The sequence below is a fragment of the Pinus tabuliformis genome, chromosome 6, assembly GCF_031772625.1.
Source record: "Pinus tabuliformis cultivar Carrire ecotype Pingquan chromosome 6, CPIR1, whole genome shotgun sequence".
NCBI lineage: Eukaryota > Viridiplantae > Streptophyta > Pinopsida > Pinales > Pinaceae > Pinus > Pinus tabuliformis.
The window spans coordinates 1,346,132,941-1,346,160,033 of NC_142292.1; the positions used below are offsets into that span (position 1 = coordinate 1,346,132,941).

The 27,093-nt window shown below is 36.2% G+C and overlaps 1 pseudogene; it reads left to right on the top strand.

Annotated features, from left to right (window-relative positions):
* Positions 1-520: 520 nt before the first annotated feature.
* The window catches only part of LOC149263601 (chromatin assembly factor 1 subunit FAS2-like), an 86,532-nt pseudogene continuing 59,959 nt past the window's right edge, over positions 521-27,093 (top strand).

Here is a 27,093-nt window from a genome sequence, read left to right on the forward strand (position 1 = left end):
TGCACCGTCAAGAAAATACCAAGACCATTGAAGACCTCACGCACTTTTCCATGTGGAGGTGAATACATGTTACACCGAGAGCATAAAATCACTCAGCAGCACAGCAGCTCGACACAAACACCACAATCAACTAGTACATGTCAGCAGTGTCATGTCGAGTTGTGTCATGAGTTGTCTCGGCCACATCACTAATATGGGCCATACTTGTTGTAATCAATGTAATGTAAAGTGGAATTCCAAGAGACCCACATATGAAGTTGATGAGTCATGTAAATTCGAAAAGTCATAGGAATTCAAATACTCATGAGGGGAGTCGAAGAGTCACAAGTTCTATCACATAATAACTTTTGGCCAAGATTATGCCTTGACATGTTTAGTTTGGTATGCATAGTTTCAAGCTCATTTATGAGGGTCTGAATTTTTTATTTTTAAATGACCTCATGCTTTCTCACATTGATTAGACACCCCAGATCAACTAGGTTTTGGACTTAGTAGAAAGGGTATGAATACTCTGAAAGAGATGGGCTTGAAAATTGGTAACTTTGATATTTTGAGCGATGAAGAAGTGTATGAGGAAATGAAGAGCTGTGAATTAAAGACAATGTTTGTATAGAATAGCTTGCTTCCTATTGTTTTAAAAATTGTTGCATAAAAACCCGCACCTGAATCAAAATTTGATGCTAAATTATGAGGATCTGGTATAATAGTAGATTCTACACAAAATGGTGAAACCTAGGCAATTTATATTTCGAGTGAACAACTTGTTGGGAAGTTTGCAAAGATGCAATGGATAAGATCAACAACATATATTCAATTTCAGACCCCTCAGGCTTTCGTCATTTGAAGGAGAAAGGGGCCTCTGAAATAAGTTTTTTTAAAACAAATCATGATTATGTGGCAATCAATGGTCAATTTCAATAACCCATGTGAAATATCGCTTATGATTCAGACCCCCTCCTAAAATCTAGTTCTGGTTTCAAATAACTGCTGGTGAAGATAGGTGGCATCGAGATTGTTAAAGTGGCATTTTCACATCTCTGCAATTGTTGCAGCAAATCGAATTTTGACTGTTAGTCAAGGATATTCTTAGGAAATTTGAAAGCTTGTGAATGGTATACATAAAATTAAGATTAGGGGAGGGAGAATTTCTCTAATTTTAGCATGAAAACGAGGTCTTAGAAATGTGAACTCCCTTGCACTATTTTCCAACATAGAGGTCAATTCTTGACCTGATGAAAAGAGTGAAGGAAGGATAATTGTTTAGGTGAAACTATTAATCATTTGAAATTTTTACTCATTATACCAAATTGAAAGCGAGAAGGAGAACCCTAGGGAATCTTATGGAAGAAGCCTCTCACAACATGGTTCTTCTGTTAATGTATTGCATTTTTCTCCATCTAGAGAGAAGCTTGGTTCAGGGGCTATTGGTGGGAAGTTGCTTATATGGAAACTACATTATGCAAAGAATAATAATTCTTCAAAAAGTACTAAGGAGAATCTCCTTCCAGTGCAAGGATATTTTTTACATACAATGGTATCCAGATGGAGTGTTCTTGATTTCCCATTCATTTGACAATTCATGTACTATATGGGATGCTAACAAAGGTGTTGTGCAACAAATTTTGGGTGCTCATCTATTCTATGTTCAAGGTATTCCGTGGGATCCAGCGGGCCAGTATGTCGCTTCATTGAATTCTTACAGGACTTGCAAGATTTATATCAACAAGACTCAGATGGATAGAGCTAAGAGTCAAGAGAAGCTAAACTATTTGTGCCAACACGTCATTGCAAAGGTTTAAAAAAGAAAAAAACAAGATTATGGTTCATCAACAAAGTTTCACTTATTTCATGATGAGACATTGCCATCATTTTTTAGAAGATTGGAATGGTCACCTGATGGTTAATTTTAGTGGTGTCAGAAATTTAGAATACAAATTTTTCAATCAACACATTAACTGTTGTGGCTTTCTAAATCGCAAGTAATTTGGTTATTTCAGGTATTAATAATTTTTTTGCAGGTATTTTTTTTTCTAGAAAGGACGTTTCTAGGATTGTTTTACAACTTCCTGGTGCCAGTAAACCTGATGTAGCGATGCGCTTCTACCCTGTAATTTTCACCTTTCACGCAAAAATACTAGATGCTCCATTCAAAATTATATATCATATAGTTTTTTCTATAGAAACATTGAATTCATTGTACAGTTATCTCGGTGGAAGTGTTATTTTCATAACCAAAGTATAGAAGGATTGAATAAGCATATTCTTGGTGTTGTGACATCAAACAACCTTTTCAATCCTCAAGATTATTTGGGTTTCAAAATGAAATATGTTCACCCTTATTTCAACAGTGTTCGAGATCCTCTGAATTGCATTTTTCATGCAAGTTGTTTTAATAATAGAAAATTGAACCATGTATTTACTGAGGAACCAGGGTTTGAAGAGGTTCCTACAACGTGGGTTGATCAAGCGGGATTCAAAGTAAATATAAAAAATAATATTACTTAGAAAATTAAACTCGCGTATGGAGTGGTCATGGAATAAATCACAACTTGTGATGAAATTAGTAATGTATGCACCTATGGTGTTCGAGTTTTTCCAAATGGGGCACAAATATAGAGGCTTACCAATCTTAGGAAAAAATGGCTATGGAAAAATGTGTAGCTATATTAGATGTTTTCATGTTTAATTCTATACTACACCAATCATAAAAAGAGATGCCAGTTGATTCCATATCAAATTTGATCAACAATCCAAGTGTATTTCCAATATGTGTGGGCACCCTGAGTTTTGGTGCTGGTGTACAACTAAAAAACGTTGTTGGGAACTGGCTTAGATGGTTGACAAAACTAGTTGGTAGTGATGCAGAAGATTCACCTTGAATATATGGTGACCATTAGGAAGATAATAATGAGGACATGGAAGAAAAATTCATATCTTTCTCTCTTCTCTCTTCTCAATGCAACCAGTGATTTATTGATGCTTCCTAAGGATATACTTCTCGACAATTCAATTAAGAAAAATGGCGAGGTAAATTCAACCTATAGTTCTCTATTGTTTTCTTTTTCAATTCAGTACTCTCCACCTCCTGCACCATATGTTGGAGAGAATATTGGAGATGTAAGTAGCCATATCCACCTTGGAAGAAATGCATCGAATATACTAAGAAAAGGGTACACTAGTGATGATGAATTCGATGAACTAGAGTCCTCCCTCCTTTCCTTAGATGAATCTATGCATGGAGTTGGACCCCATAAAATCCCATTGTAGAGTAATGGAAAATCTGGAGTGATTACAAAGTAACCAACTGGAAAAATAGGTACAAACACTAGTCAGAGAAACAGTTCAAGGGAATCATGTTATAGAAGAAGACTCCATGAGGTTTTCCTAGGAGGAAGTTTGAAGAGTCCTTTTACAAATTAAATTTGATCAAGAAAACCTCATCCTTTCAATCCTTTTCTTCTTTGTGGATAATCTTCTAGGAAAAAAGCATAGGTGGATAGATTTTGTCCCATTCCCTTGACACAAAATCAAGTTTACAGATAAAGGAAAATCCCAATTTCCAAATCTTTAAGCATAACTCAACAGGGCACCTGGCAACAATTTAGCATCTTAATCCCAAATTTCAAGGACCAGAAAGGACGAGCATTCAAAGGCATGTTTCTCACATTTCTAGATCCAAAATTTTAGATATTTCTAGATCAAATTTCCAGATTTTGAGGTAGAATTAGAACCGAAAGAAGAAGACAACAACCATAAGATTCTATTTCAAGAAGATTTCATCAGCAACCTCCAAAACAATTCGAAATATTTTGAAACCAATGAAAAATATTTAATTTTTATTTTTATTATTGTATTTAATTGTATTTTCCAACAAAATGAGGAAGCAGTTAAGATTATTTTTATTAGAAAAAAATGTATTATTTAATAAGAAAGGGTTGTTGAGGGTAGAATAAAGTAGATATTTTTCCTTTGTAAACTGTGGAGTTTCAATTCAAGTGATCAATACAGAAGTACAGGGCTCTTTTTCTCAAGGATTCATGTGTCATTTGCCACTAGTGATGTTCTTCTTTCAAGTGTTTATGTGTTCTTACCTAAGTTATTCATGAAACGCTTTCTTTTTCCATTATTTGAATGAAGAGTATATGTGTAGAATTGATCCAAGATAGATGCTCTATTTCATTATTTTCAGATAATTTGAATGTTTTTCTTCTAAATTTAAGCAGAGAATTCATCCCTGTGATGCTTTATGTTTAATGGGTTGCACTTCTTAATTCCTCTACCATATACTACAATAGATTCAAATATCCAGAAGCCTGGATACCTTGACCTTGTCATAAAATTGCTATATAACCAGTGATTTTTCACCTTCATCAAATAGACTCCAAGCCCAATGGACCTCTCCTTTACCCCACAACCAAAATTTCAAAAAAACAAACTTTGAACTTACCAACTAGCCTAAAATCCTACCACAAAAAATCTAAATCTAATAGAGAGCCCCTCTATGAGTTTAGAAGGGATGGATTCTAAGCTTAAAAGTGGTTTTTTGGTTACCTCTGGGTTTCTTTCACATCCTTAAAAAATTATGGAGTAATAACAACAAGGGTCATTTATTCCCCCTTGGCTATATATACCCCCTCATTGTATGAGAAAAGGAATTTTCACCTTGGCTCCTCCCGCATATCCTTGAGAGTTTGTAGTCTATTCTTTGAGGAGCGAGCAGTGGCTCCAATGTCCCACTACTAGGACTAGTGATGTATGGTGTACAGATGTGTCTTGGATATTTTTCTTAATTCAGAAGCCTATCTCAGGCCAGCACGTTTTCATGCATGTTTTGTATCCGTTTGTAAGACTAGTCTTTAATCATTTGTAATGCATGTTTTCTTGAACTATACTAAGATAGTTGAACTACTTCATTTATTTTAGTACTCATATTGTTGAGGATGTGTTGTATTTTTTATCACTGTTGTCCTATGTGTGTGGACTAGTTTGTCGGACATTAGATAGACCATCTTTTTGTTTTCTTGGTTTTAACAATCGTCACCCCCATGTGGACTATTTCGGTGGAAAGTGTACGTGTCTTCCCTTGAACTTTGGTTTTCATGACTATCACATCTGTTGTGGACTATTCCACTGGATTTTGACACACACTTGTTGTTGTTCATGTGTGTTTCTTCCTTGGTTGGGACTATTCCCTCTCATCAAGTGGGTCACTTCACCTCCCCTTTTTTACGGTAAGAGAACCCGAACACAGAGTTACATTACGCACTCACCAGGCACACTCACCTCGTTTTGTTAAAGTTACAAGCATAACATTATCATGTGTTGAACAATAATAGATAATGAAAATATCTAAGATAATGGTAACCGGGACATCGTACTGGATGGGACTCCTACACCAAATGGTGTGAGGTCTAATTAGGACTTCATATTGGGTAGATCCCCTGAATTTTGGCAGGTCGAACACCTCCAACATTTCTAGCGCTAGAAGGAGGGCTGTCAGTTGTTTATGGTTGAATTTCTTGTCAACCCCACATATCCATCATTTGGTCAAGGCTACTACACAAACCCTTTCTCTCCCACACACAACTTTGAAGTTCGTTACTCCTCACCTTCCAAAGGTGAACAAGAAATTTCATATCATCACCTTCGCTTTGTTCATCCCATCACCCGTCAGTTTTCCAAAGTTGTTGGACTTATTCTAGGAGTACATAATCTTCCCTATTCGAAGAGGAAGGAAAACAATACACCCACAAGTTTTGTAGTCTCGTTTGTTGAAGAAGTAATGCTCGCCACTCTTGAAGAGCTTGCAGAAGCTATTGAGAATGAAGAAGAACCTCATGTTTTCCTACAAGGATAAAAAGTTAACAACACACTCTTGGGCTTAGGTTCTGGCGAAGGGGAAGGCAGTGGAGGAGGCAGAGGCAAATATGAACCAATAGATTTGGAGTTTGAACCGTCTGATTCAGAAGAAGAGGAGGAGTACGAAGAAGAAGACAATATGGCTGATCAAAATATGGAATAGATGACACAGGGACCATTATCGCTCCACGGTTCCTTGCACAAGATGCCAAGGCACACATAGAGCTGTTAATGAAGTATGACATTGACAAAGTAGTGAAGGTAGAATACCATCTAGACATGTTCTACCTACATCTCCAGATACTCGAGGTACATTATGACGATGTCACATGTAGACTGTTTCCATGTACCTCTGATGGCAGAGCAGTTGTATGGGGGTTGTTCAAGAGAAATTTCCTTGGGAAATTTTCTTATGACAAAACCCCCGCCATGTTGTTGAAACAATTGGGTAGTCTTAAGATGGAGCTGAAAGAGAGTGAAATATTTTAAACAAAGGTTTAACCATATCCTAAACAATTTCACTACACACGCTAAACCTCATGACTCCATCACAGTCGACAACTACATGTCTACATTGCCGACCGAAATTATGCATTTCGTCAAGCGAGCTACAAAACCAAAACTTCCCAAAATTTACCAAGAATCAATTGATGCGAAGAAAGACCTATGAGTGATTAGAGTCATTGTAGATGATGAACTATCTAAGGACTCGAAAGATGAGGGCAGGAGGTCTCATACTATTATGAGTAAGGTAAACAAAAAGGAAACAAGTGAAATTGAGACCCTTACTTGTCTCCTCAAGTCCTTGACAACTTTAGTAGGAGAAGTCAAGCAACAGATAACCAAGACATCAGTGAGCAGCAAGACTTTCGGTTTTGCGCAGAGGAATAATGTGACAACTTCTATGAGTTCCACTAAATGTGACATTCAGAGAAGACCTATGTAGATTGGAACTGAGCTATGGACTCCATGGCTTCAAGGATGAATGATCATTTTAATGCTAGTGAGCAAGTTCAGCCGGAAGATGAAGATGACAAAGAAGATGTTGCATCTGATGAAGCTCCAAGTTATGGGCACGTGGTTAACATGTATTAATGTCTAAACGCTACCTAGAAGAAAACAACCACTGAGAAGGAACCCCCAAAATAGAACCGTCGATACAACTTGAGAAGTCATGGAATCCTACTGTGATTGAGATACTGAAAGAGAAGTTCAAGAAAATGATCAGAAAATTTGATCCATCGGCATCCTCAACACAAAAAACACAAAGAAATTCCAGGAAGACAACTCTAATGAAAGATACGTCCATGAGAAGCTTACTTCAAAACACTCCACCAGACGGTTCAAACACAAGTATTCCCCCAGAAAACTCGGCAAGTCTTCCCTCTTTGGATTACAATACTTTTGAATACATGAAAAATACCCATGTGAACATCTCTCTGTATGAGCTTACCAAACTCATGGGTCAGCAGGATATTATTTTTCACCCACTAGGGAAAACTTCCACAAATAATGTTGCCTCTTCTAGAAAGGAACCAAGTAAGTCTCCCAGATCACTCACATCTGTACTCAATGCACTTCGCATGGAAGAATCGAATTTTCTATGCCCATCATTTTTGTTATCATTTGAAATATTCAACTTCAATGTCCACAACTATTTGGTTAACTCTAGTGCATCACTCAATTTCATGCCGCTTTCCATTGCTAAAAAAATCAATGTGAAATGGAGTAGTATAGTGGAGCAGATCATCCAACTCGACCGAACATGTGTACTAGCCATTAGTGAACTCCAATATGAGATCATCTAGTTATCGTCCGATGGACGAGTTCACCAGTGCATCAACATTGTGATCATGGACATCCCATAGTCATATGAATTACTTCTCAGTAGAGACTAGTCCAACAAGTTGCAAGGATAATTTGCTACAGACTGGTCACACTTATGGCTTCCTTACCAGGGAATAAACAACCAAATTCGAGTGTTGTCAAAGAGATACATGAAACACAATGTTACTCCCTTGAATGGTTAGAATGAAACTTTGGATTTTGTAAAACTTATGTTCGACAATTACTTTCTAGAAATGCAGCTGGGGTTCTTTCTTGCACAGCCAAGCCCCACCCCACCAGATACACAGGTGGGTCTCCCTCCTTATGCAACTGGTGAAAATGAAACTTGTATAGTACCTTTTAACAGTAGTAGCAATAGTGTTAGAAGTACTAGCGCGATAAGCGATCCTTGTACGGATGACTTGTGGACCTTGTAATTTGATGGATCCAAAACAAAGGATGGCTCTAGAGTAGGGTGTGTTTTGATCAACCCAAGGAAAAGAAAACATTTCGTCTCAGGCCACTTGGAGTTCGAGTGCATAAACAACACTGTTGAATATGAAGCACTCATCTTGGGTTTGCATAAAGCCCTTAGCCTTAACGTTTCTACGCTGAATGTGGTCGATGATTCACAGATTGTGGTATGGTAGGTATGTAACACCATACATTGTGTCTCACCTCATCTTAAGAGTTACCAGAAAGAGGTATGGTGACTTATTTCTAATTTCCAAGCTTTTAATACCATATTTGTACCAAGAATGTGCAATGCAATTGCAGATGCTCTAGCAAATGCAGTTGCTTAACACCACTTAGGGATAGAGTTACTGTTGAAATTTTGTATAATACATCTATCCCTGACAACGTCACTAATTTGCGTTTTTTTGACGATGATGAATAGATACTGCATTTTATTGCCAATGCTGACGCCTTCAAAGAAGCGGTGATAGATAAAGACGTGCACAAGCAGTATCTGCAAGACACACCTAATGACAACAAAGGAAACTCCACCCCCAAGGGTGTGGTTTCACTTGAGAAACTCTATGAATTGCAGAACGGCTTCAAAAGGCCCAGGAACACCAAAACCCGTGGTTCCACTTTGATGCACGAACTGATTAACCTGGAAACAGAAAGAGATCCGAAGTTTGTAAATCTCGGTATGTGTTTGATCCAAGTTGATATTGGTGGCCACCCGCCTATTCCACTTGGACCCCCACCACTATTTCTTTCAATTTTTTAGTTTCGTTAATTGTAGCACAATTTACCATTTTTTGTAGTTTTTCGGATCCTAAACTTTCGGATTTGTTTTGAGGCCCTAAATGACGTTTTTTTGGAAAATCACAAGCGGAAAATATAAGAAAATTTAGCTCAATATTCACTGTCAAAACTTGTAGTCCTTGAATATATCTTTCTAGTGAGGTATCGTGTGTGTCAAATGGAGATCGTATGCCAAAGTTATGACCATGAGAAGTTGATGTACCAATTTACCCCAACGAGGCCCATAGTTTAGTGTTTCATCTCCTACAGTTAGGTTTTTGGATGTTTGGAGTTTTCTATTTCTTCTCAATAATAAATAGGCCCTCAAGCCTCATTGTAACACAGTTCAGAGGCATATAGTCACCACATCTCTTCTTAGAGATAAGCTACCATCACCCAAGTTAGTTTATTTCCATTCTGTATGTAAGCATATTTCAATTCTTTGATATTAATGAAATGAATTTTTATTTCTGTTGCATCTTTGTGTTTATCTTTATTTCTATATGTTATTTTGTTCATGCATAAGTCTGGATCAATGATATCAGAGCGGTATGCTCTTTCTCGATCCTTCTTTGCATGTCCCCAACGAGGTCGAGGTATAAGGAGTTAGGGCTAGATCTGGTTAAACCCTTGCAAGATCAGCCTCACAAACCCTAATGGTTGCCCATGGGGGAAGAAAAGAAAGACGAGGGAGTAGGAGATCATATCAAAATATTGCTCGAGGAGACCCTTGAGAAACAAATGAACACGATGATGGATAACTTTTCCCATATCCTTCAATGGTTTCCCACCGGTGGCGTATCCACATCCAACAGCCACTCTCGAGGCGCCACTCCTTTTAAGGTACTCTAGATGTGCTTATAGGAAATTTCACAACATTGTTTAGGACTGGGTTGAGAAGATCCTCTTGCTTTAGAAATATGAGTTAGAGAGGTGTTGGGAATGTTATTCCCTTGTCCAGAGGGAGTATGACCTATGTAGGTGGAGCTATCAACCATAAATATCTATCTTCCCTCCTTCTAGCACCAGAAATGTTGACAGTGTTGGCCCTGCCAACATTCAAAGGGGTCTCCCCTATATGCAGTCTCAATTAGAGCTCACACCATTTTGGATAGGAGCCCCATCCAGAGTATAGCCCAAATGTCATTTACTTAAATATTTTCCTTGGCTTTAGTTGTTAGAAAGAGAGAGAATCGCATATGTGCCTTCGAAAAGCAAGTGAGTGTGTGTGGTGAATGTTCAGTTTTAGGTGCATCAAGGTTCTTCTACTATAGAGGGAACAGAAAGTGAGCCTCTAGGAGAGAGGTAATAGTACCATCCTAATAAATACACACATGAATAGGAATGTTTCGTCTAACATCCAGCGGAATAGTCCACAAAGACGCGATGATCTTTAGAAAAATTGCAGCATATTCTCAATGAGATAAGCACTAAAACAACTGAAATAGTTCGACTATCTTGGTACTGGTCAAAATGAACACGAATCATAAAAATTAACATAATATTCTTACAAATGTTCACAATCCATTTATAAAAAACTCCCAAGATGCAGGAACACAATGAACATCACTTGCTCCAATAGTGGAGCATTGGAGCCACTACTTACTCCCCAAAAGTAGTAATTTATCTCTCTTATGCCTTATGGGAGAAGCCAAGGCTAAAAGTCCTTTACATGAGAAATGAGGAACTATGTATAACTTTAGGAGTGACCTTTCATATCCACATGACTCTTTACTTTCTAACTTGTAGTAACGTTTGGACTTCCACAACCTTTGAAGTTCCAAATGACTTTTGGGATTACATATGACTTTTGGTATTAGATGTCCTTTAGACATCCATGACTCTTTGTTTACACAGGACTCTTAGGATTATAATTATTTGTCCTTTTAAAATAATTACAATATTACATCTTAACTTCCAAATCATCATATGATGAAACTAGATATTTCACTATCTTGGATGACGGGGATTGATAGTGACTAGTGACATGAATCTGCTTCAATGGTGGCATGGCTCCCACTGTGTCTATTCTTTATTCATCTTCTGATCATAGTGATTCCACCCTCCAAAGGTTCTTAAATATTGGAGTCTTTAGGGTGATTCGTTCATCAAGTTTTGAGTGTGTTCTTGGTTCTTTTCATGCTTCGTTTATTTATCATCTTTGCCTGATATTCCTCTTTTGTTCTTACCATGAGGTCCCTGCAATACTTATTGCTGCAATCACTCGTGACGAGCATCTATCAGTTTAAAAATCTCCTACTCTACCATGGTTTATGCGTATTTTCCTGTTCGTGTCCTTTCGGTGTGATTAAAATGGTAAATGGAGCTTGATAGTCATTAGAGCTTCAGGGCACAAGGGTGCACACTGAAAGGCTGAAGGATCAGAGGAGTAGGAGCTTCAATGCATTGGAAATTTCTCATGCACCCTAAGGAAGAAAGCAATCAAGATAGGGAATATGTTACAAGTACGAAGAATGAAATGGAATGCTTTGGGCTTACCTGGTACGCTATGCACCCAAGGGAGAGAGGGAAGGTGCAAGGAACCATAGCAAAGGTTGAAGCCTAAGGCTTCGTGCCTTTAACATGCACTCATGTGCCTAAGAAGCCTTAGGAAGGGTGCAGGGTGCACTCTTGAAGGTTGAAGGATGAGGCTTTGTGCCTTCAAGGTGTGACAGTGTGCTCAAGTCAGGTTAGGGGGTCGTCGGGCACATAAGGGAACGTTGAGGATTGAGCTTCGGGTCTTCAAGATGTGTCAATGTGCTCAAGGAGGGTGCACTTCTTTGAGTGGAAGGAGTGTGCTCAAGGAAGACAATCAGTTTTTGAGGGCACAATTTGGAACAGGGAAAGGGTTCATGCTTTTGCAGTGCACTCATTTCTCAAATAGGACACAAGGCGAACTTCTGAAAAATGAAAGGTCTCCCATCAAGGCTTCGAAGTGTGCTCATGCACTCTTGGCCTTAATGAGATCGTTTTAGAACAAAAATTTGTCTCAGCCTAAATGATAGTTCAAGGGGTGAGAAAGATTATTTTTGGGCATAAAACCATGTGTGACATAGACTAACTCATCAATAAAACCTAGACAAGCCTAATCAACAATGAATACACATCAAAATTCCAATTTATGCACATTCCCCAACTACAATAGTGATTTCTTTGCGAATGTGATCCAAAAGTTTCATTTACGACAATAAAGGTAATATGAGCATGCAATGCATGTATATATGTTACAATTGATGTGACAACACTTAATAACAATCAAGAACACTTGAGACATATGAAATAACACAAACGACACTTGACCAAGGTGACATGTGATATGACCATGAAGTAGGCTCCAAAACTAGAATGTAGTGGAATGTTGGAGGGTGTTATAGCAGTGACAACATGTATCTATTAACTTCTCATGTTCATGATCAAGTAGGAATTATGATACCTTTGATGAGGTTTTTTTTTGGCATTGTTTGTAGTTGGAGATTTTTACCAACAACTAAGTTTGTATAGTGCTATACAAAATCATGGAAAATTTAAGGATGGAAAATTATTTTAAAGTTTAGAAACCTTGGTGAATATTACAAGTCCCCAATATGCAACCTACAAAATCTTTGGTGATATTTTTGTAAAAATATTCAAATTTCTTACGATCTTATATAGCCTTTACAAAATTTTGGTGATTTTTAAAATAAAATTATTTTATGCTACAAAATTTGGGAGAAATATTTTTGAAAAAACTGGAAATTGGGGTATCCTTATTTTTTAGAAAAAAACATGGAAAATTATCCCATTTGTGAATATTAGCCCCCAAGTAATCCTTGTACAAAATTACCTAGACTATAATCTTCAAATACAAACTCATTTCTCTTCTATGTTCCTTCATTTTGTGTTAGATACTCTCCTTTGATAACCACTGATTTGTTGATGGGAAAAAATGTCCTCCATCAACATCAGGGAAGACCATCCTGTTTGAGTCCCAAATCAGACTCTTATCCATTTTTCATGATGGCTTTGATTGTGAATCAAGTTACCCTATTTCTCTTCCTGCTAACTTGTGGTGTTTCTATTTCTCAGCAACAGGAAGAGAAATATCAGACCTACCCTCTTACAAAGAAGTAAATCTTTAAGTTGAATTAATGGCTCAACTAAGCCACACCTAGGGTTAACTCATGTCAATCTAAGTGTTAGTCTAACCGAGGTGTATTATACTAACCTATGTATTAAAGTTGTATTAGATATTAATTATATAAATCTCTTATATTATCTATATCCTAGGCTTAGATTAATGTTATCTAATATTATGTAAATCTAATATAAACTATTATTAAATGTTAATTAACTATATAATAACTATGTTAATACTGTTGTATTTTATCTACTTTATTGTTATAATGGAAAAAAGGTTAGTCCAAGGTAACGTTAGAATTATAATAAAGTTAAATAAGTTATTATTATATGATCTAGTTAGATATATTTTCTATTAATTCTAAAGTTAGTTTTACAATATTATCAATCAAAATAAAAGAAATGATCAATTCTAACTTAATTGTTAAAGTTAACTCTATGGTTAAATATTACAAAGAAAAGAATTATAAAACTTTACAAAATATCTAGGCTAAACAATATGAGAGAAATGGATATATACAAATATACAATAAACTTATAACTCCTTTATATTGATCTTTTAATTAATTAAATATAATGATTAGATCAATACAAAGGCTTGATTGAATTGAAGGTTGATCAAACTAGGATTTAATGAATTTTTGCCTCTTTAAGAGAGGGCTTGATGGAAAGCTAAAATGCAAATGCAAAACTATTCTAAAATGCAGAAAAGGAAATAATCCTATCTCGAATTGGAACATGACAGCCTTCTCCCAATTCAGGAGCAAATTAACTAAAATAGAGGAAATGATTGTTGTTATGATTAAACTCAGAATTAATGTTGAGTTTACATTCCAAATTAGTTTGAAACTTACAAAACATGAATGCAACTATGCAGGTGAATCTACTTTAATAAAATGTTATTAAAGTAATTTCACTTACATACCCGGATTCATTTAAACAGAATTCATTAAATAATTTACATTAGTTAAAAGAAACAGTTCATTTCAACCAATGTAAATGAAAGCAAAATGAGTTTGTAATTGAAAAATAAAAATTTATTGTTTAGTAAATTCCAATCTCAATGAATTTGTATTAATTTCAATTTTTCTCTGCTCTTAAGAGGTAGCTCCTACAAAGCTTCAATAGCATAAGATAATTGATAAGACAAAAGTGCTCAATATGATAAGAAAATACACTATTTAGAATACAAATTAAAACCGATAAGAAAAACTCTAGCAACAAAAAATTAATTTACATTTCAGACAAACATGAATAGAAACAAAAATTTATTAAAATATGGCCAAAACTTCATTACAAAATATGCAGTCCATGAGTATCTTCGACTCAAAGAAATTTCTTACAAAAGTGCAAAGGGGATGTTACTCTTAGAGCCAAATACACTCACTCTCTCTACAATTAGATTCTTTGTGCACTACAAAAGCACAAATGGTCAGGAAAATTACACAGATTCCCTGTTGTGTGGATCACAAACCCCTATCATTAGATGATGCACTTTGTTTAAATAGGTTATAGGGCAAGAGCCTTACTTTTGTCTCCTATTTCTTTCAACTAACACTGGTCCAATTTTTCAATTTGTTCATTTTCCTAAAGGCCAACTATAAATCCTCATTTAGTTTCCTCCATTCCTTTAGCGGACCATTATTTTTTGCGTGATTCCCAAGTGATTATTTCATGGTCTAACTATAATTTTCCACCTCTAGTGCATATTAAAAAGAAAAATACCTCTTCTATTTCATTATCTCTCTTTTTTGTGTATTTGTAATAGGGTTGGTTCAGTCAATAGTTTTGTGGTGGAATCATCACTTGAAAAATCGAAACTGCTCTGGAAATATCGAGGATAAGTTTGATCATTCAGGTGTAGAATTGTCCCACATTTACCAGACTCTTGATGATCATGATCTGATTGTTTTGGTGTGAAACTACAAATGGTTAGATCATTTAGCAAGTGTAGATGTTGAATGCAATGGAAATGAGAATCCTTCTCTCATGTAAGCGCATCCTGGAATCTACATCGATCATGAACCTATGCCTAAAATAAAGTTAAATAAGTTATTATTATATGATCTAGTTAGATATATTTTCTATTAATTCTAAAGTTAGTTTTACAATATTATCAATCAAAATAAAAGAAATGATCAATTCTAACTTAATTGTTAAAGTTAACTCTATGGTTAAATATTACAAAGAAAAGAATTATAAAACTTTACAAAATATCTAGGCTAAACAATATGAGAGAAATGGATATATACAAATATACAATAAAATTATAACTCCTTTATATTGATCTTTTAATGAATTAAATATAATGATTAGATCAATACAAAGGCTTGATTGAATTGAAGGTTGATCAAACTAGGATTTAATGAACTTTTGCCTCTTTAAGGGAGGGCTTGATGGAAAGCTAAAATGCAAATGCAAAACTATTCTAAAATGCAGAAAAGGAAATAATCCTATCTCGAATTGGAACATGACAGCCTTCTCCCAATTCAGGAGCAAATTAACTAAAATAGAGGAAATGATTGTTGTTATGATTAAACTCAGAATTAATGTTGAGTTTACATTCCAAATTAGTTTGAAACTTACAAAACATGAATGCATCTATGCAGGTGAATTTACTTTAATAAAATGTTATTAAAGTAATTTCACTTACATGCCCGGATTCATTTAAACAGAATTCATTAAATAATTTACATTAGTTAAAAGAAACAGTTCATTTCAACCAATGTAAATGAAAGCAAAATGAGTTTGTAATTGAAAAATAAAAATTTATTGTTTAGTAAATTCCAATCTCAATGAATTCGTATTAATTTCAATTTTTCTCTGCTCTTAAGAGGTAGCTCCTACAAAGCTTCAATAGCATAAAATAATTGATAAGACAAAAGTGCTCAATATGATAAGAAAATACACTATTTAGAATACAAATTAAAATCGATAAGAAAAACTCTAGCAACAAAAAATTAATTTACATTTCAGACAAACATGAATAGAAACAAAAATTTATTAAAATATGGCCAAAACTTCATTACAAAATATGCAGTCCATGAGTATCTTCGACTCAAAGAAATTTCTTACAAAAGTGCAAAGGGGATGTTACTCTTAGAGCCAAATACACTCACTCTCTCTACAATTAGATTCTTTGTGCACTACAAAAGCACAAATGCTCAGGAAAATTACACAGATTCCCTATTGTGTGGATCACGAACCCCTATCATTAGATGATGCACTTTGTTTAAATAGGTTATAGGGCAAGAGCCTTACTTTTGTCTCCTATTTCTTTCAACTAACACTGGTCCAATTTTTCAATTTGTTCATTTTCCTAAAGGCCAACTATAAATCCTCATTTAGTTTCCTCCATTCCTTTAGCGGACCATTATTTTTTGCGTGATTCCCAAGTGATTATTTCATGGTCTAACTATAATTTTCCACCTCTAGTGCATATTAAAAAGAAAAATACCTCTTCTATTTCATTATCTCTCTTTTTTGTGTATTTGTAATAGGGTTGGTTCAGTCAATAGTTTTGTGGTGGAATCATCACTTGACAAATCGAAACTGCTCTGGAAATATCGAGGATAAGTTTGATCATTCAGGTGTAGAATTGTCCCACATTTACCAGACTCGTGATGATCATGATCCGATTGTTTTGGTGTGAAACTACAAATGGTTAGATCATTTAGCAAGTGTAGATGTTGAATGCAATGGAAATGAGAATCCTTCTCTCATGTAAGCGCATCCTGGAATCTACATCGATCATGAACCTATGCCTAAAATAATGTGAATGACGTCGCAATTCTTAGACACTCGTTCTTCAAATCATCATCTAATTGGAAGTTCTTCCAAGTAGTCCCACCCGTGTTGAAATCTCTGGAGGTGTCACCCATACGAATGTAGTGTAGGAGGATACAAGAAATATGAAAGCAAGTCCCATCCCAACTTCAGACTTTGGAGTTTTGGTGTTTGGAATTGATTTGCAAGTATTCCCACCCGTGTTCAAATCTCTGGATGCGTCAGCCATACACCCATAGTGTAGGAGGATACAAGAAATATGAAAGCAATTCCCATCACCAAATCTGCCCTCTGGAGTTTTGGTGTTTGGAATCGATTTGCAAGTAGTCCCATCCGTGTTCAAATCTCTGAAGGCATCACCCACACGCATGTAGTGTAGGAGGATACAAGCAATATGAAAGCAAGTCCCATCACCAACTTTGGCCTTTGGAGTTTTGGTGTTTGTAATCGATTTGCAACTAGTTTCACCCATGTTCAAATCTCTGGAGCCGTCACCCATATGCCAGTAGTGTAGGAGGATACAAGGAATATGATGTTAATTTTTGAAACTATGGGAAAATTCCACCTTGGACAACTCAAATGACCAATATAATTATTTCTTTAGATTCCTCTTTTCGATAGGACCAAAATCGACCTAAAGATCACCCATTTTGGTTAAGCAGAAGTTGAGTTATGAATTATTTTATTCATACATGTATTATGGAATGGGTCAGCTCTAACCACATGAGTAACAACTTGGGTTAATCTTAACCCCAAGTTAACCCTCAGGAAATCCTATGAAAGGAAGTGGCCTCAAGTTCATTTCAACACATCAAAATCTTTCTATTCTTCTATTTTGTCTTGGCTTGAATAGGAACATTGGAAGGCATTTGCACAGGGTCCAAAATCACATGCGAAAGGTTCGCTCTAAGCTTGGGTTTTCTAGATCTCGGTCATTGGCACAGATTAGGTCATTTTCATCCCTGATCGCAGGCACAGAGTATGCAAGGGAGAAATTATGGCTCTCTAGTCGCTCAGAGAGTTTAATGAGAGTGACTCTAGGTTCATAGGCAGATCGGAAGGTTCTGATCCCTGTTCGCTCACACAGAGTAGCCCTCATCACAACTATAGTAAGGGAGCGACTGTGGGCTTTAGCTGTATTATGTCATAGTCACATACATGAAGGCTTCTTGAGAGCGACTCTGCAGTCATAGTCGCTCGCATACAGTATTTGAGAAAGCGACCAGGGAGTTTCGGTCGCACATAGATAGTTGTGATAAGAGCGACCAGAATTTAGATCTAGGGTTTGACATATTGACTTCAATGGCCTTCAGTGATCTGGTAGATTTGGGATTCTCTCTATAGTTATAAAGACTTTTAGATATGATTTGTTACTATCCGCTGCAAACATATGTATTGGACTCATTGACAGTAACAATAGTGTTCAACATAGTGACAACTGTATACAGTGGTTGACATCAGTTTGTGATAGCACATTACAGCCATCAGTTAGCATGATTAGATCTGTTTCATAGATATCATTATTGTTTTATCGCCTACACAAAGTTATGGATCATTGTACTCTCTTTTGCTACATCATTTGATGATGATCTAAGAAGAAGAAGATTTGCAAGGGTTTTCCCCATAGTCTCGGACCAATTCTGGTGTCTCTATGTCTGCATTCTTTCTTCTATTGTTCCTTTTATGTTCCGCTGCATTGATGATGTAGTGATGTTGTTTCTTTCTATGTTATTGAACATGTTGATGTATAATGGTTTAGATCTTAATAATGTGATGATGATATGGGGTGAACTTAATGTATTAATGATGAAATGCAACTATTAGAGCAAAGAACAATGTTGCCCTATGAAAATTTAACATATGAAATCAAGTCCCATCACCAACCTCAGCGTCTAGAATTTTGGTGTTTGGAATCGATTTACAAATAGTCCCACCGGTGTTTGCTCCATACACAGTCAAATTCACATTGAGAATCAATTTGATTTTCATTGAGCACTGAGCACCAAATCTGAAAAAGCCTAAGAAACCACCGAGATCTTTTGTCCTTCTGGTCGAAAACCTTGTCATTTTCGCGCCATGATCATATCCTCTGATGTTCACATATTCCTCCGACATGAGATAACCATTTTTGGAGCCGAAATTATTAGTAGTAATTATGCTAAGAAAAGCATATTGTAGTATGTAGACATAATATTTGACTACATAGACATAATATTCATTGTAAATAATATAATCTTTATAATCATACTTTGTTAATATTTGTGTTAAATTTTAGAATATAATATCAAATAACATGATGTGTAAGAATATGATTTTTTAATTTTATTCTATTGCAAATAAATTTAAAAATACCTATGTTATTGACCCACTTGACTGAAACTCTAGAACGTAGACTAAATCTCAACGCCACTCATAGCTATGTAGCATGACAATCACACTTAACCCTTAGGCTCAACATCTTTCACGTTATATGATCAACAAAACCATTTTATATTTAAATATCAAAAATGATTTTTCACCATCTTTCACGTTATATGATCAACAAACCCATTGATGTGATATGGGAGGATAAAAAGGCAAAACAATTAAATAAATTTAGCGCACAACTAAACTTCACATTATTCTAACACCACGTCACAACCAATAAATTCCCCAATGTCACATATGTGTTGTGGAGATGATACTAGAAGCCAGATCTCTATCACGTCGGCGTGGTCGGGATGACATGTTTTTGGCTTATTAATCTCTAAATGTTGCATTATCTTGTTGGAATCATTTCTATGTTAAGACCTAGTTTTATCCTCATTTTGAGATAAGACTTTACTACCTAATGTTTCTCACAACAAGTACATAATACAATATGCTTTTCTTAGCATAATTACTACTAATAATTTCGGCTCCAAAAATGGTTATCTCATGTCGCAGGAATATGTGCACATCAAAGGATAGGATCATGTCATAGAAATTACGAGGTTTTCGACTAGAAGGACAAATGATATCAGTGGTTGCCCAGGATCATGACGCAAAAATGATCAGGGTTTTGATTAGAAGGACAAAAGATTTTACTGGCTTGGCTGCTAATGATCCTCATGACTCGGCTACATGTAACTCTGAGCTGGTGCGATTTTATTGAAGAATCTTCGAGTGAGTGAGGAGTTAAGGAGGGAGATTCTATCTCCTATAATCTCTCTTGCTTATCTCATTCGAGTTCCTACATCCTAATTAGCCACAATTTGTTCCCAAAATTTGCAATCAATGCACATTAGACCACTAGACATGACATCTTACTTTTACTCATCTCATTAAGAAAAATATAATTAAAACATATAAATAATTATGAGAAGAGTTGATTTTAGTAAGTTGGAGGTGCATTAAGGTCCATATATTTTAACCATTGATGAGCCTCATCATCACCCCCTACTGAAAGTGTTGCTCACTCTCTGATAAACTCAATCTATGTCCATGTCCTTCATTGCTTTGTTGGCCTCCCTAACATTCCATGCTTTTGTTGTAGTCTCCTCCTCTTGTGAATAAAACCCTGCATTCTTCTCTATCTCCTCCCATTTCTTTCTTTTTTCTTCTTTTCTTCCTTCCAACATACCTAAAAGTAATGGTGGATTGAGCTTCAAGCCAATCCAATTGACTCTGAGTCTTTGTAATGCTTTCTTATACATTGGGGTTTTATTTAGTGCATCTCTCATTATGTCTGGAGAATGATATTCTTTGATTTTTAGGCTGTAAGGTAAGGTGTTCCATCTCCTTTGGTAGGCTTGTTGGTTGTCATCTCCTAGAATCTAGCATGTCTTCAAAATGAGTGACTGCCTGTTCTTGTAGAACAAGGTATCTTGGTGCAAGCTTGGGATTATTTGCAATGAGGTTGTGAGTGTTGATGACAGCCATTGGGTTATATTGTTATGCTCTAATCATAAGGGGTTCACCTTGTTCTTTTGCCAATAATGTTTTGAAACCAGCTCAAGAAAATATAGAAAAGATAGATCAACGCCTTAGAATTCAGCCTCTTCGAGGGGGCAACCTCCTTTACATTACATAAATGAACAATTCTTGGATGATTCAAAAGACAAAACCTCCTTTCTATATATAGGAGTCTAAGGAGTCACAATATAATCCAGCCGACCTAACAATAATAATATAAAGCCACAAAAATAACAATAGAGGGATTCTATGAGGCACAGTGATAACAATATGGGGGCAATAGGGCCACAACAATATTAATAAGGGGTATAACTACAATAGTAATGGGGTAATCACTAGTATTATAGGGACCCAACATGCCCCTCTCCTGCAAAAAAGTGTTGTCCTCAATGCTTGAGTAGTTCTAGATACTTCTACATAAAATTCTCATCCTCCCATGTGGAATCTTCAGCGGATAAGTTCTTCCACTTGATAGGATACTCTGAAATTGATCGATTTCGTAGCTGTCGAGTTCTTGTTTCTGTGACTGCTTCCGGTTCCAATATAATTTTTCCTTCCTCGTCAAGTTCTGGCAATATTGTTTGAACTGCTCGAGCTTGTCACCTATAACCTTCTTTAAACATGAAACATGGAAAACTGGGTGCAATCGAGAAGCTGCAGGAAGCTCCAATTTGTATGCCATAGTACCAATCTTTTGCAACATCTTGTACAGACCATAATACTTTGGTGATAATTTATTATCCTTCTTAGCTTGCTTGAGGGACATTTGCTTATATGGTTGTATCCATAGGAATATCCAATCACCTACATCAAAACTTCTTTCGTTGCAATGTTGATCTGCCTGTTGTTTCATTCTATTCTGTGCCAACACGAGGTTATCCTTTAAGAGTTGGAGGACTTGTTGTCGATGTTCATTGTGATATTCCACTGCCTGAACCTTACAATTTTCTCTTAAATATGATGTGATGGATGGTGGTTGATACCCATAAAGTGCCATAAATGGGGTCATTTTTGTTGTTGTATGGAAGGAAGTGTTATACCACCATTCAGCCAAAGGTAACCATTTGACCCATTGTGTTTGTTTATCAGATACAAAGCAACGAAGATATCCTTCCAAACATTTGTTCACTATCTCAGTTTGCCCATCGGATTGAGGATGATAAGATGAGCTATGAGCTAACTGAGTACCAAGACAGGAAAATAATTTTGTCCAAAAATTTCCAGTTAAAATGGGATCTCTGTCACTTACAATAATCTTTGGGTTTCCATGTAGCTTTTGAATTGTTTCCATAAATGCAGTAGAAACTGTACTGGCTTTAAATGGATGTGATAATGCACAAAAGTGTGCATACTTGGTAAGTCTGTCAACTATCACCATGATGACACTCTTTCCCTCAGACTTGGGTAAACCTGTGATAAAATCCATTGAAACCTCCTCCAAATATTGGCTTGGAATGGATAAAGTTTGTAATAGACCTAGTGTCTTAATTGTTTCAACTTTTTTTTGTTGGCAAACCAAATATTCCGCCACAAACTTTCGAATATCTGATTTAAGTCCATCCCAAAAAAATTCCTTCTTAACCCTATGGTAAGTTTTTAAAAATCCTGAGTGCCCTCCTAAGGGAGAAGTGTGCAATTCCATAATAATCTTTTGTTTTAGCTGGGAATTCTTACAGAGGTATAAGCGATCTTTGTACCATAACAAATCATTTTTCCAGCTAAATTTATCAGACGTACTGGAATCTTGTTGTAACTTTCGAATAAGTACCCACACTTCTTCGTCATTCTTCCCTTCCTCCCTTGCTTCGTTTATCCAATCTGGTTGGATAATAGAAATGGCGCTCAATAATGCTTCCACATCCTCATCCTTTCTTGAGAGTGCATCTGCCACCACATTTTGCTTCCATTTTTGTAGATGATTTCAAAGTCATAACCCAACATCTTTGTGACCCACTTTTGTTTCTCTTCATAGGATAATCTTTGTTCTAAAAAGTATTTAAGGCTATCATGATCCGTTTTTACCTTGAAGTGTCTTCCCATTAGGTAGGGTCGCCATTTCTTAAGTGCATGGAGTATTGCCAACATTTCCTTCTCATAAATAGCTTTTCTTAAAAACTTTCCCTTGATTGGACGACTTTCAAAAGCAATGGGTCTTTCATCTTGCATTAGAACAGCACCAATTCCATTTCCTGAAGCATCACATTCCACAATAAAGGTTTTTGTGAAGTCCGGTGTAGCTAAGACCGGTGCTTGGCACATTGCCTCTTTAAGATGTTCAAAGGCCTTTGTTGCTTCCGGAGTCCATGAAAATGCATCTTTCTTCAATAATGTTGTTAGAGGTGCTGCTATTCTCCCATAATTCTTAACAAACTTGCGATAATACCCTGTCAACCTGAGAAATCCTCGCAGATGCTTTATGGATGTGGGGATTTTCCATTCCTTAATGGCTTTAATTTTGCTAGGGTCTACCTTAACTCCTTCATGAGATACAATATGACCCAGATATTCCACCTCCTGGACTCCAAAGAAACATTTGGATTCTTTTGCATATAATTGTTTTTTCTCCAATAGTTGTAGCACCCTGTCAACATGTTCGGCATGATCCTTCCAAGACTTGTTGTAGATTAGTATATCATCAAAAAATACTAACACAAATTTTCTAAGGAATGGTTTGAAAATTGAATTCATCAAACCTTGAAATGTTGAAGGTGCATTGGTAAGGCCAAAAGGCATGACCAAAAATTCATAATGACCCTCATGAGTTCAAAATGTTGTTTTCGGAATGTCTTCAGCCTTCATTCTGATTTGATGATATTTTGAACGAAGATCCAACTTGGTGAAGTAAATTGATCCATGCAATTCATCAAGTAATTCATCAATGACAGGAATGGGAAACGTATCTTTAATAATGAGCTTGTTGAGCTCCCTATAATCGGACACATGTGCCATGATCCATCCTTCTTGTGCACCAATACTACTGGAGCAGAGAAAGAACTTTGACTCGGTTGAATTATACCAGCCTCTAGCATTTCTGCAACCATATGTTCAATTTCACTCTTTTGGACATAGGGATATTTGTACGGCCTGATGTTTGGAGGAACACTTCCTGGAATTAGATGAATAGCATGATCATGATTACGCATAGGTGGGAGACCTTTGGGAGTCTCAAATACCTTTGAATGATTGTCCAGGACTTTTTGGAGATCTGGAGAAATAGATGATTTCGATGTGGAAACATCTAGTGAACATAATTGTGCAATTACACCTCTTTGCTCCTTTTTTAGAAGCTTTGTCATACCATTAGAGCTAATTATCTTTCTTGGTTTCCCTGCAATACCCCTTAATTCAGCTTCCTTTCCTTCTGTAGAAAATTTGATGAAAAGTTCTTGAAAATTAAAAGCTATTGTACCCAAGGATTGTAACCATTGGACTCCTAGTACAACATCAGCACCTCCCATTGGAATGGAAAGCATTAGGCTAGTCAATACATATTCTCCCATGGATAGCTTGATATTATGGCACTTTCCAAAGAAATTTATTGTTCCTCCATTTGCAATCATCACTTGACACTCTGGTGCTAGATATAGGAAGAAATTCAATTCTTTTGCTACCTTACAATGAATAAAATTGTGGGTGCTTCCTGAATCAATCAACACTATTACCTTTTTCTTCTTGATTTGTCCTTCTATCTTGATGGTTTGAGGAGTGGTAATTCCTGCCAATGCATTACAAGATATGGTCAGATTTATGTTTTCTTCATCTAGGCTTTGTTCCTGGAGTATATCCTCTTCTTTTGACCTTTCTTTCTCCTTTTCTTCTTCCTCTTCATAATCTATGTAGAATAATTTCTTCTCAGCACACCTATGACCTTTAGTGTATTTTCTATCACAACTATAACAAAGCCCTTTTGCTCTTTTTTCTTCTAATTGTTGAGGTGTCAACTTTATAGGTTGTGGAAGACTAGTCGGGCAACAACACTTCCGTCTTTATAGTTGTGAGTGGTATGCTTTCTAGTTGCCATAATTTTGCTTTCCATTTTTCTTGCTAACCTAAATGTCTTCTCTAATGAATCAGGTTCCCAAAGGCGAACGTCATGTTGGATATTATCCTTTAAATACCCTATGAACACATCAATCCTATGCTCCTCTGGAATATCTTTTACCCTTATGTCCAAACTTTGGAACTCCTCAATGTGTTCCATTATTGAACCCTTTTGTTTGAGACTTATCAATTGGCTTAAAAAAGTGTTGCTTTTTGTATCGTCATAATGTGCTATCAATTCTTCCCTAAAAATTACCCAAGCGATAAATTGTTCGAGAGCAAAGCCATTGATACCATACAAACTGATTTGGTTCCAAATATAAAGTTGCCATATGTACCTTTTGTGTGTTTTTCACATTATTGAGATCGAAGAATTGCTCCATCTGTAATATCCATGTGGCGGGATCCTTGCCATCAAACTTCCTCATATCGATTTTTGGAATATGGTGAGTCTTCGATCCAACATTAGAGTCTATGGAATCATAATTAAAATTTCTTTTGTTCTCATCATGAGTTTCCTTTAGTACCCTTTCACCCTTAGTGACCATTTCTTGTAGCAACTTATTCATATTTATCTTCAATTCGTCCATGTCTGTCTTCAGATCTATCTTCAAATCGTCCATCTTAGCTTCTACGCCTTTCTTTAAACCATCCATCCTAGCTTCTACATATTTCTTTAAACCATCCATCTTAGATTCTATTCCTTTTTGTGCAAATGACAATTGTTGCACTTGGTCTCGTAATTTTGATATATCATGTTGCATTTCTTCCTCTTTTTCATGGGTAATGCTAGAGCTTTCAGTTTTCCTACTAGGCGTTTGCATTTTCTTTCCTCGGGGCATCAATTACCAATAATAATGCTTTACTATGCCCTTTGAATTCCTTCAAACTAATTTTTCAAACCAATATTATGCAAAAAAAAATAAAAACTACACACCCTTTTTTCACTTTGTAGGAGCTCGATATTGCCTCTGATGTATCTCTGTAATTTCCGATCGTCTAGTTTTGAATTTGTGACCTACAGTAGCTCTTTGTGTCCTCCTTCCAATGCCACAAGTATGACCCAAATTGGATTCACGAAGGAAGAGTTATGCGAAATCGCCCACAGTGACTTGATTATAGACTAGTTCAGTGGAGCGAAATTGTATGACGTGCCACGAGTCATTGTTTCTACCTTTGGATCTGAAAAATGCGTACAAGACACTACAGTCCGTCTTCTTTCTGTACCTTCTTACGAAATTTCAATCTGATCCCTAGAGAGAAATTTATGACGATTTTCCCTAGGTCACCTGTTTGGAATGTAATTGAGGAATTATCAAAAAGACCAACTTCCTCAGATCATATCTCCGCAAATATAGTGCGAAAAGCTCTGAAATTCAGATCCGAGATTCAGTGAAATTTCTTCTCAAATGGGTTTTTTTTGCAACTTCTGAAACGTCACAGAAAAAAAAGTTATAGCGAAAATTCCATGAAGACATGTTTGGAGCAGTGAAACCCTAGAATCCAAAGCTCTGATACCAAATGTTATGAAACCAGCTCAAGAAAATATAGAAAAGATAGATCAACGCCTTAGAATTTAGTCTCTTCGAGGGGGCAACCTCCTTTACATTACATCAATGAAAAATTCTTGGATGATTCAAATGACAAAACCTCCTTTCTATATATTGGAGTCTAAGGAGTCACAATATAATCTAGTCGACCTAACAATAATAATATAAAGCCACAAAAATAACAATAGAGGGATTCTATGGGGCACAGTAATAACAATATGGGGGAAATAGGGGCACAACAATATTAATAAGGGGTATAACTACAATAGTAATGGGGTAATCACTAGTATTATAGGGACCCAACAAATAACCTTTTCCATTTATGTAGCTCTAGCATCCTCATGACACATCCAAGATGTCAAAGCCATCAATTGTAAGTCTCCTAGCTTCGGATTTGGGTCTCACGCATTTAAATTTTTCAAACCTAAATTGCATAGGTAGAACTTAGATATCTTCGCTCTATCCTCCAAGGTGCTTTGATCACAAAGGTCAATGAATTGTCTATAGTCTTGGAAAGGCATAGTTCCTCTTTGTGCTAGGGTCTTTATCTAGAATTGTAGCCATTGTTCCTTGAGGTATAAGGCATATGACTTTGTTGGCATCCTGCATTGGATTACCTCTATGGATAAACTAGACATAGTTTCCAATTGGCCTTCCTTTTCTTGTAGTTGCTTCCTTAGTGATGTGTTCTCTGCCTCTAACTGAGATTTCATTATTGTTTCCATGT